Here is a 13,057-nt window from a genome sequence, read left to right as displayed (position 1 = left end):
TCGTTTGCTTTTTCAAAAGGATGAAATTTTAGGCCAGAAGAACCATGAATAGCAGTTGATGCCCTTGGTCCGTCTCTATGAAGGAGAGATTTCACAATGGGCCATATACACTGAGGTGTGACTTCAGCGTTACTTATTTCCGTTTCCCACCGTTCAAGTGCCGTTTTTCAGGCCATTCGCCTGATTGATTTGATGACCCAATTGACTGCCGTTTTACACGCTGGATGCCTGGTTTCTTGCCACAGATTTCGTAGCCTCTGCTTACATTTTATCAAATGATCTAGACCAGGAAGATCGTTGTTTATGTCCGAAAGTGTAATTTTACTTGTCGACAGCATGTATGCCGAAGAAATGGAGGCTGCAAAGTCGCGTGCCGCTTTATCGGCTTCTACCCCCGAATTAATTTCTAGTTTAGGTGATATTAATTCAGAAGCTAGGCTTTGGAACCGCTCCCAATCTGTAAATTTTTCAATGGGTTCCGAAAGATTCCTAAATTTAACATGATCCAGTATGTGGAATATTGTTGGTAGGTGATCTGAGTCCAAAATATCAGAGACGATGACATCTGACACTCTGATATTTTGGTGAACCACAATGTGTAGCACGTCACCATTTCCCGCAGGGGAAAAATGAGTGGTGCTCTGTGGTGCTGAAATTTCGAAATCACTCATATCAAATAAATCAACGAGGTTCAAGCCTAAGGGGTTTGAAACTCTGCTATTCCAAAATGGGTTCTTAGCATTCAAATCACCTACCAAAATAGACTTACGTCTGAAGCTTAAGAGCTCAGTGATGTCAGCATCACTCCAGGCTCTGTCTGGAGACTTATAAACAGCTGCAAGCAGCACCTCGCTTTCACCAACTGGTATGCAGACCCCTGTCGCTTCTTCTGAAACAAGGGGTGGTATGTCAACATGGTTATGGCGAATGACTTTTCTAAGTGCAACGGCAGTTCCGCATTTTCTGCCCGAATGGCTGTCGATTCTATAAAAGTGGTAATTTGGAATAAAGAACCTCTCATGAGGTTTCAGATGTGTCTCTGAAATCAGGGTCATATCTACCTGTAGGTCTTGCAGCTGTTTATTGAGCTCATAGTGCTGCCTCCCAATGCCATTCGCATTAAATACTATGACTTTGAGGAGCCTATGATCTCTAGTGGCCATTCTGTATCATAAGGTTTAGAACATTTTTGGTAATGGCCATTATTTTGTCCTCCTCGGACACTGTACCACTGACCTCTGTCATAATCTGCTGTACTACAGTAACTTCTCTCAGCATACTGTCGAGAGACTGGCCGTTTAGATTAGTAGCCTGAACTGACTGACCTGTTTCCTTCTGTAGTGCAGGGGCCGGTACAATATGCTTCTTCGTTGTGGCTGGAGCCACCGGAACATGACTTTCCTGAGGGCGCTCATTCTGCTGTGCTGCACTGCCTCGGAGTGCCGCCGCGAAGGAGAAATCTGGAGTTACGGTGGTTGAAGAGAACACCTTCCCCGTTGTTTTGGACGTTCTCCGAGCCTTCCTTTTCTGTTGCTCCTCCTTCGCATGTTTCCAACCCCGATAATTGCCGGGATGCGGCTTTTCTCCTTCCGCCAATCGGCAGTTGCATCATACTGGGGTTGAGGCGGAGTTCTTCTTCTCTGGCACTCCTTGTGGAAGTGGCCACCTCCGCACCACAAACAACATGGGAGTTGCTTGCAGTTTGCCAAAACGTGGCCGAACTACTGGCAGTTGTAACACTGTGTGAGCCCGCTTTGGGCCTTTTACGCCTCTACCTTGATGGCAATGTGGCAGAGGTTGGTCAGTCTGAAGAGTTCTAGAGACTTCGTTCTAGGAAGTGTGACAAGGAATAAGGGATGGTAAATGGTATTTGATCCTTCTGGAGGAGTCCGACGACTGGTCATTTGTTTGACGCTAATGACGTCAAACCCCAGACTCACCAGACCGTCAGAGATATCTTCCACTGGAGTATTTTGTGGAAGTTGACGGATAACAGCTTTGATGTTTTTCTCAGACTTGGATAGTATGTAAAATATTATAGATTTTTGCCTTCTCGGAAATTTTTGATGTTTGAGATGTCCGCCATTTCCTTCGTGACAATTCTGGTCCCGTTTCTTGTGTTGCGGAAATCAAAATTTCCCGTGTCTAGGTATTTGGCCTTCATCTGCAACTGCATCAGGTTTGTCGGTGAGGTTAGTGCAATTGGAGGCGGCCTACCTGGCGTGTTGTCTGATGGCTGCTGTGCTCCCGACTTATTGTCTGTCTCCTCCACGTCCATTCCTGATGTCCTCAGTGGCGCAAAAAATTTCTTTGTTCGTACTTCACCCTGGAATTTTATCCTAGGGTCCCTGGGGCTAGGTGATGACTTCGGTTTTTTAGTTTGTTCTCCTGAGGAGTTTCGCTTTCGTCTCCTTTGCTCGCGAAAATCCTCGGCTGAATCTTCTTTTCCTTCCAGCAGGAGAGACTCTCGCATCTCCCTGTGGATGGCAGCATAGAGGCGCAGCATGTCTGTAAAGAGCGACTTGCCCTCAAGGTGCTTACACAGCACTGTCCTCTCGGCCTCGGATTTCGATATAAGTTTGTTCCATACTGTGCCGTTTCCGTTTATTGAGGGCGATGTATGGATAAGCTGCCCTATAATTTGTAATCCTTTCCCCAGTAAGTCAATGTCTTCCTGGCAGTCAGGATTACTGTTTCTTAAGTTTACGCTGTTCCTGTCAAACGAAGCCACGATTGCATTCCACCGCGTTTCGCAAGATGTCGGCTCCGTCATTCTGTCCGTTGCAGACGGGACGGCCACCGCCACCAATGCACTAGCCACGCACTATGCACTGGTGGCTGAATAGTAAACTAGGTGGCTGCAGACGAACACACTCAAAATTATGGTCACCTGAGACCGCTCAAAAACTCCTTCCGTAAACGTCTCCCGAACCAATCTCTCTCCTACAAACCTCCACCACCCGGGCAAACCCTCCAACGACCGAGTCCAGACGAATCGTCATACAGACAATATCTCTGATTTCAAAACCTTCGTCCAACGCTCCAAGATTCGAAACCTCTCTCAATCTTTTCCATCCAGATCATCACCAATACGTAGCATTAAGAATGTACCTCTCTTAACCAATCTATCTCCCGCAGAGCAACGAATCACGCACTATTTATACATCGCTTGCAGCCTGGCTCTGTGGACGCCAACAGAAGCGCTATCCAATCAGCGCTCAAGTCAAAGTCACATTGCGACTAACGGGCAGTCTGTCTGTCTGTCTGTCTTGGATTAGAGCCTCGGCTGGGGTTCAAAGTCAAAGTCATGTTGCAACTGACGGTCGGTCAATCAGTCTCTATGTCTTGCTGTCGATCTCCCAGTTTGTCTCATGACCAGATGTTTTCTTCTTTGTGAAAGTTGCTGTCTTGTCCATTTGGGGAGCCCTCTCTGAGGAGAGGTCGGGTCTGTCATTTGTCAGTCATAGTCAGTCCATTGTCAGTATTTATATACGTGGGTCATTTCATAAATAATGCACAGGTTGACAAAACTGCGGGTTAGATGACGCAACAGCAGTGAGCCTCACGTCAGTTACAGTTCACGGTTTGAGAAAAAAGGGCTTTACTTTGTTTCATTTATAATGTACTCTGTTCTTAAATAACGTGAGTTAGAAATGGAGCCTGTACGGGTCTCGGGTATTGTGACTGTTGAAGATCAAATGTCGTACATTAAGGTCGAAACTTTACGTGGAAAGAATCCGACAGAAATCCACAGTGCTTTAACTGAAGTTTGTGACAAGTAAACAGTGGAACGTAGTACAGTTTCTCGCTGGGTTAGTCGTTTTCGTGGCGATCATGTGAGCATAAACGATGATCCAAGGACAGAAAGGCCGAAAACATAAACAGATGAACGAAGTGTGAAACTTGTGTCAGATGTTCGTGAAGATCGTCGTGAGACATGTGAGGAACTTTCTGAAACTACGGGGATTCCACCAACGTCAATATTCCGAAATCTGACTAATGATTTAAAGAAGAGAAAGATTTCTGCGCAATGGGTCCCTCACTGCTTGACTGCTGAACTGAAGGAGAAACTCCTCGACATTGCAACCTTGCTGAAACAAAGATTCGACGATGAAGGTCAAGCATTCTTGTATCGACTTGTCACTATTGATGAAACGTGGGTTAGAGATTTTGAACTGGAGTTGAAATCACAGTCCAACGAGTGGAGAGATCCATCTTCCCCACGAGCAAAAAAATTTCGACGATCTCAATCAAAGGTCAAATAAACGATGATCTTTGCTTATGATCACCAAGAAATCATGATGACAGACAGAGTTCCGTGCGGGAAAAGTGTCACAGCATTTTATTATCGTGACTTTATGCAAAATCTACGCAGAAAGATGCACAAAAACCGACCTCAGTTGCTCGAGGCTGGGCCGATAATTCTCCATGACAACGCTGGCCCGCACATCGAAAATGTCGTAACAGAAAAGCTGCGCCAATTCGGTTGGGAGGTGTTGCCTCATGCTCCCTACAACCCGGACATGAGTCCACCAGAATTCGACTTATTCCCAAAGTTGAAAAAATATATGCAAGGCCGTCGTTTTCCCTCTCTGGAAGAACTTTCTGCTGCAGTATCCGAGCCATTTCGACAGATAAACAATGATGGTGTCCTGGATGGAATAGTAAAGCTTCCCTCACGTTAGGACTCGGTCATTGAGAAGCAGGGGGCTATATTGAAGGACTGTAAAGAGATATTTAAAAAATGAACATGGACGTAAACAAAGAATTGTGTGCATTATTTCTGAAATGACCTATGTATTGTAACGTGTCGGGAATCCAGAAGAGTCACTTCTATGGAAACGCTAGAATAGACCGTTGCATAGGAAACAACAATTGCTCCATTGTAGTTCTAACAGGAGTCTCCGTGGTAATAACACAGGGGTTGTTGCATAGCAGCGACCAAGGTTATATAGCGGGGTTGAATGCATTCGCACAGTGAGCTTTGGAATATCCGTCGAGGAAGTCAGTCTTCATCCAGCCTTCTTAGAAGAGAGTGTTTGTCCAGCCACCTAAGAAGTGAGTCTTTGTCCAGCCTTCGGAGAAGAGTGTCTTGAACATCCGCCAGAGAAGAGAGTCCAGTATCGGCCGAGACATTGTAAGCTTTAATTTTAACGCTGCAAGTGGTAATGATTGTAAAGTGTGAGCGAGCGGAATAAATTCGCTATATCAAACAACGGCGTAAACTTATTTGTAGCGTGGCACGCACAACACGCTACACTATTGCCAAAAGTGGGATACACGTGACCGAATAAATTCGAACTCAAGACACGCTACATTGGTGTCAGAAGTGTTTTACAAACTTTAACACGCGTCCTACAACAACAACAACAACAACAAAAATTGAGATGCAGCAGATGATGGAACTTCTGCTGAAGAAAATGACAGCTTACGAAGAAAAGGCCGACGCCCAACATAAACAGATGATAGCCGAGCAGAAAGCATGGCGGGAAGAAATGGCCGCCCTGTGAGCAAAGAAGTTGACAGCCGATATGAACGCCTGGCAGGAAGAGACGACAGCCTGCCAAGATGTAGTGGAGCCAGTCTCAGTGAACATGAAACCTAAGGCGACGCAGAGAGGAGAGATCCCCGTAGATGACGCCCCGAGAATATCGGTCGGAGAACCGAAGGAGAGGCGTAGGGACCAGAAACTGGCCGCGGAGCGCCGCCGCCAGAAACCGAAGGATTCGCAGTGGGAAAATCGTGGACCCCAGGAGAAATTGGCCGTCGCCCGCAGAGTGACAACACGCCGTGTGGAAGCGGCCCGGCAGAAGGGAAACCGCAGGAAGACATCCCGTCGCGCGACAGTGGCACGACGTTGGAGAAATGCCCCCAAGAAGGAAACTCCCCAAGGAACCTTCGGATGCCAGCGGAAGAAATTGGCCGTCGCCCACAGAGGGACGAGACTCCGTGCGAAAGTGGCACGGCAGGCAAATGAGACCGGCAGAATGACGTCCTGTCCAAGAATTGCCTGGCACAAGAAAAGCGTGGGTAGGAGAAACCGAATCGGGACCACGATGGAGCAAGCAACGCGGAGAGAAGGGAAGCTCAAAAAAATTCAAGGACGCACCATAAAGGCACAAAGGATCGACGCGGCAAGGAGTCACCACACGGGAGGAAGAAGAAGACAACGACAGACGGCGTCTGGAAGTGGAGCCCGGGAAATCGAGCTCTACTTGGAAGTGAAGGGAACTAAGAGAAAAATCATATGAGATCTACGCTCCGGAAAACATGACACAAACTCCCAACGCCCCCAACAGGGAGCGGAGAAACAAGAACTGGACACTGTGGAGTGGTCGACCCCCTCCAAAACGGAAAAAGGGAAACGACCTTTATGGGAGGAACCGGTAAAATACCGGCCCCCCCAACAAGGATAAATGGGGAATGAATGAATGAATGTGAAACAAAGAGATCAACAAATTCTCGGCTACGGAAGTGCTCGGGACGAGCACAACCGAAGAGAGGGGCGGATGCGATAAAATGAATGGCGCAATAAGACGCGCAAAGGACAGCAAGGCTTAATGCAGTCGTTGGAAGCAGAACACCGAGGAATCGAAACCGAGGGAGAACCTCTAGGCTTTTCGGGGACGAACAGCCTTTAGAAGGGAGCAATGTAACGTATCGGAAATCTAGAAGAGTCACTTCTATGCACATGACAACACGATCTGGAAAGTGCAAGTTTTACCTACAAATTCCAGGTAGATGCCGATCCCCCAATAGTAGGTCATTCAAGGCCAATTCCGTCTGCCCTCCGACCAGCTGTTAGAGAACAAATCCTGCAGATGGCAGTCAATGACATCATTGAGATTAGCACTTCCCCGATTCTCAACCCATTAACTGTGGTAAGCAAAGGAGGGGACATACGAAAATGTGTTGATGCCCTAAGGACGAATGAAGTCACCAACCCAGACCGCGAGAGAACTCCTCCTATAAATGAACTCTTGCAGATTTTTCGCGGAGAGAATTAATTTATGTCCCCAAGTCTGAGCTCCGCCTATCTGCAGATAGAGTTGCACGAGAAATCTAGAAAATACAAGGCATTTATGTCCGAATCCACAGTGTATCAGTACAAAAGATTTTCATATGGGTTCAGAAATTCATTACATGCATTCGTACGTGCCACAAAGGTAACTCTGGGAACGGATCTGGAGAACTCTGTGTCCTATGTGGACGATATCTTGATACATTCCCCTACCATGAAGGATCACCTAAGATATTTTGATACCGTACTCGGTAAACTGCCGAAGGCAGGCTTCACGATCAACTCCAAAAAGTGTTGCTTCTGCAGAGACGAGGTCAAGTTTTGGGGCGCCGTATTGATACGACCGGTGCATCCGCTGACCCGGATAGAGTACAAGCAATCCTCCACAATCCAGCACCGAGAAACAGTAAACAGCTGAGACAATCTCACGGAACCTGCAATTTTCATAGCAGATTCATCATAGGCCATGCAAATTACGTCGCACGGTTAACGCCGCTATTGAAGCAAGGTGTGAAGTAGACGTGGACAGATGAAGCACGGGATGAGGCAGAGTTTTGCGGGCAGCATTCACCTGGTCCATCCACGTGATGACGCATCGTATGCAATGACGCCAGCAAGCTGGGGATAAGGTCAATACTAACCCAGGGAAGTGACTCAGGTGATAAGGTAGTGTCCACCGCTTCCAGAGTGTTGGGTCCCGCAGGACGGAGGTACTCCACCTGTGAACAGGAGCTGCCTGCTGTAGTCTATGCGCTTCAGAAGTACACATTAAAGGCAGCGATAACTTTTTGCAGACACGCTGAGCCGCAACCATAATGGGTTAAGCTAAGAGAACCGCGACCAAGTGTTGAAACCTAAAGGTAGACCTGGGAACTGACAGACACCAACTCGGTCACCTTGCTTTAAAGATATTACGGGAAGAACTGGAGCGGCCCAGAAAAATTTACGGGCAAGTACATGGCGAGAGACGTGATCCTGTTCTATAAAAATGAGAGGAGCCATCCCTATTGGAGAATTATGCTACCTAGACAGCTAGAAAACAGAGTGATTCGGTATGCAGATACTTATTATTGGGACATCAAGGTACCGATAAATGTATTGTAACGTGTTTCGTTACTGAAGACGCCTTTAGGATTGTTAATTGGTTTATTTAACAACCTAAATGTATCGGCTACAATTAATTATAAAAATGTTGCGGGGTTTCACACTTTATAACCCTAGTGAGCCGCACTTCCTCCTCTTCGAAGACAACCACGCTCTGCTACCAATTGTTGAGCCGCTTCGAAGACAACCGGAGCTCACAATCGACTGTTTGTCTCGTGGTGTTCCAATGCCTCCCCAAAGTGGAAGGGGATCTCGAGGGAGGAACCGAGAGGGTTAGCTGGCATAGGCGTTGGGCAGTACAAGTATTTCAGCAGAGTACAAGAAATCATAACAATCCAGCTGGCTTTTCAATAATATAAAAATATATTGCAACAAAGAGTAGAAATGTAAATCATACAAATATGACAAGGAAAATGTTACAGCTTCGCCTGAAGGGCTGGTAGAAAAATCAAATAAACATCAGTCAAGAATGACTCAGAATTTGCCCGCAGTCAAAGTAACGGTTGCGACCCTTTTAAGTTCACTGACCTGGGCTGATCAATAGCCTTGAAAGTACATGGTTAAAACTGTCGCAAATAGCCTGATTGCAAAGATGAAACTCGATCATAATGTTCTGACTACACCGATTACAAAATAATACATAAAACAGAGCTGAAAAGAAACAAACATTCAATCCCAACAAAATGCCCCTGCCGCATTGCGGCACTCAGTGACCAATCACAAGTCACGTAACTCCTGGCACTCTCACAAATACAGGGCAGTTCTAAAACCACTCGCCCAACTTACTCCGTAAGTACTTACTTGATAAGATATATATTACAAGCCAGGGAAAATAATAAATAAATAAATAAATAAATAAATAACTCCCGAGCCAGCCAGCCCCACGCCGGCTCGACAGGGCTTTCTCTCTCTTCCTGTAGTAGTTAATGCGCCGAAACTGAATTTCTACGCCTAATGCGTAATCAAAAACCAAACTGAATTTCGAACTCCCCAAAACCGACCTTCTCGGTCGAAGACGAAGAGGAAAAAGCAACAGACCTACTTGTCTGTAAACGTAGCTCGTGTCGGGACAAGAGGGAAGGGGAAACACGTGACCTCTAGGTTACGCAAGGAACTTGATGGGAAAGGGATCGGCTCCGCGTCGTAGCTTACGTAGTTGCCAGAGAGAGAGAGACGGTAAATCCAAAGATCCTACACAGAAAGAACCGTGACACGGTTCACTAGTCGCAATAATATCTTCACCCTGTCTTCAGTAGTCTACGCGTATTAATTACGATAGGGGAGCTATACAAATGCAACTGTATCACACACTTCCAATTATTACTCGGTTATCACGAACTATCACTGATTCTCACATACGCGTACGTAACTCGTAACTCCCCGTTGGCCAGATTCCATCTCAACTGTCTTCGTAGGCAGTTTAGCTCTCTTATATAGTCGCGGTTCCCGCCTCTTTCGCAATGGGTACCGCTGTTGCCTGTTACCCGTGTCATAGCTGCGTAGCGTGTTACGTCAGCGCTAAGATGCCGCCATGTACCTCTGGGGGCGGGGGGGTCCTCCGTTGCGCAACATGTCACAGTATGTTGCAAATAGCATACGCTTTTCACCCAAAGTCATTAAGAAGAATGGTACGGAAGTTAGTGGCACACTATGATATTTGTCAGCGTGTGAAGCTTCCCAATAGGTCCTATGAGATTGAAAGAATATTTCATCTACCAACCAGGCCAGGAGAGCTATTAACGGTAGAACTCTATGAACCCCTCTCTACAGGTCGTGGTGGAGTGAAAACCCTGTCGCTATGTCTAGAATTCTTCTCCAAACATGTATCCCTGTACCCACTATAGGCAGCCACCACTAGGAGCTATTTAAGAAAGCTCAGGGAGCACTATTTCCAACGTGTTATCAAACCTGAGACCATCCTGTCTGATCATGGATCGCAATTTGCGAGTCCGGCATAGCGAAACACTGATCGATTTGGGTATTCAGTGCAGATACTCTCCTATTCGACACCCGGAAAGTAATCCGACTGAACGGGTTATACGAGAGCTTGGAAAATACTTTCAAATCTACTGCCACGAGACACACAAACAATGGCCAGAACTCGTGCTATATATAGAAAACTGGTTATATTCTTCAGTTAGACAGTCTACAGGTTATATTTCTGTAGAACTGATCGATGGAAAACAGAGGCCGGATATCTTCCGTAAGATACTGAAAAAAGTGCAGGCCAGCTACCCCGGGAAGATGTCTTATCTGACAGAATTCTGAAAGCCTATGCTCAGATGAAACTAAAAGCAGATCGGCGAAACAAACAAAGAAAATCTGGCAAGACCAAATGACAGACAAGTCTCAAGGAGCTAGTGCTCGTAAAGTGTCAGCCTGTATCGGATGCAGGCAGGGTCTTACTTCAAAATTCCAAAGGTCGTTTGAGGGACCATTCATCGTCCATCGAAGAGTAAACCCCTTCATCTGTGAACTGGCAGATTCAAAAGGCAGGATTAGGGGACTCTTCAGCCTAAATATCTAAAACCCTACCTAGACGAGACTCCCGAATCCTAGACTCCACAGACAGGACAGAAAGCGGATCCTCCAACAATCGAAAAAAGTAATCGAAATTTCGAAAATTTTTGTGGGTTGTATTCTGTATCATTGAGAAGTTCCGAATGAAGCGCATTGGTGGATTGCAGCCGACCAACCCTTTTCGAAATTTTTATTCACGGAGAGCGCGAAATGATTCTAAGGGTAACCTAACAAGGGGGAGAGAGAGAGCGAATGTAGGAGAACTTACAAAGATTAAACAGTTCCGTCTAGTGTGACCGTCAATGACTTTATCACTTCATCACTTAACAACCTTACATGTTTCGGTTATCAGAGAACCATCATCAGAGGTACACTGATACGTCCGGGAAACCACTATCACAAAAGGTGCACTAAAGTTAATTATATACATTTATAATGCTTTCAATGCACAATATATGTAATTTCAACTTTCCCCAACCTCAATATCCTTCCTGATATGTTAAAAAACTTTGTTTTTTAGATTAAATTTTTTTATAAACCGATCAGTTTCGTGTCCTGTCGTCCTACGTGGCGGGGCCGAACTTGTGCCGTCTGTCCCTTTTGAGGTGATCTGCAAATATATTACCGTATTATTTTAGTGTTCCTATTGTATATACGTATATATATATATTGCTGATTACATAGCTATCCTCATAAATGGAAAATTCCTTTCGACCGTATCAAAGCGTCTTCAATCAGCTCTGTACATGGTCGAACGATGATGTGAAAGAACAGGTCTTTCCATCAATCCTAACAAGACGGTAATTATACCGTTTACTAGGAAGAGAAATATAAAGGGTCTTAAGGAACCGAATCTCTTCAATAAGAAAATCCAGCTCTCCAGCAATGTCAAGTACCTTGGACTAGTATTAGACAAGGGACTGACATGGAGAAAGCAGCTGGACAAAGTTATTAACAAAGCCTATAAGGCTTTTTGGACATGCAGGGGCATGTTTGGTAAAACTTGGGGACTACAGCCACACGTTGTACATTGGGTATATACTGCGGTTGTGAGACCCATAATTACTTATGGTGTCACAGTATGGTGGCCGAGAGTTAAATTCAAGACTATCAAGACAGAACTTGGAAAATTGCAAAGGTTGGCTTGCTTAGGTATAACAGGAGCATTTCGAAAATCTCCAACAGCTGCACTGGAGATACTTCTTGGACTCCCCCCACTGCATATGCAGTTGGATGCAGAGGCCAAGGCAGCAATTTACCGTCTTCAGTGCAGTGGACAATGGAAACCTAGATCTGATGGTTTCGGTCATGCAGACATGACTCAGGACATGAAAAAAGAACCCATATTGCAAATGGGATCTGACAACATGATACTGAGACATGTATATGAAAAACCCTTCACGGTCAGATTTCCTGACAGGAGTGAATGGGAAAAAGGGTTTCAGCCCAACAGAAAAGGGGGACTGATCTGGTATACAGATGGTTCCAAGACAAATAAGGACACTGGAGCTGGTGTGTACTGCGATGGCACGAGGCGGAAACTTGGTTTCCGCCTTGGGCGGTAAACGACAGTATTCCAGGCAGAAGTATATGCCATTAAAGAATGTATTATGGAGAATTTAGATAGAAACTATAGAAATAGGAACATCTACATTCTATCTGACAGCCAAGCTGCACTTAAAGCGCTTGACAAACACCAGATTATTTCAAAATTGTTCTGGGATTGCCAACTAACCCTCGTGGAACTGGCCAAACATAACAGGGTACAACTGATATGGGTGCCGGGGCATGAGGATATTGCTGAAAATGAAGCAGCAGAGCAATTAGCTAAAATTGGAGCTGAAAACCCGTTCATAGGACCTGAACCAGCCTGTGGCATCTCTCTAGGAGTTGCCAAACAGGCAATCAGGGACTGGACTAACATGAAACACAAAGAATACTGGGAATCCTTAACTGGACCCAGGAAAGCAAAGGGACTCATACGAGGACCTTCTCCTAAAAGAGCGAAGGAACTGTTGAAGCTCAACAGGAACCAGCTACGATGGGTGGTAGGACTACTTACAGGACACTGTCACCTCAAAGGACACCTGTACAAACTGGGACTGAGTGATAGCCCCACCTGTGAGAGGTGTCAGCTAGAAGATGAAACAGCCACACACATCCTGTGTGAATGTGAGGCATTGACTTATTTAAGATTACGTCACTTGGGTCAGTACTTCGTGAAACCAAGAGACTATTTTGACGTCCCCACGTCCAAGATCCTGCGCTTCGTCCGAAGCGTCGGGTTGCTGAGGGAATAATTAAAAAAAGGGGAAGCACAATAGACCTAAGGTAGCGGTAGCCGAGAAAGCTTACCCCTCATATATTCTAGACTTTCTATACATATATATATATATTATATATATATATATA

Source organism: Cryptotermes secundus, unplaced genomic scaffold, assembly GCF_002891405.2.
Source record: "Cryptotermes secundus unplaced genomic scaffold, Csec_1.0 scaffold2261, whole genome shotgun sequence".
NCBI classification, from domain to species: Eukaryota; Metazoa; Arthropoda; class Insecta; order Blattodea; family Kalotermitidae; genus Cryptotermes; species Cryptotermes secundus.
The sequence above is the reverse complement of the archived record's forward strand: the minus strand, read 5'-3'. Positions refer to the sequence as shown.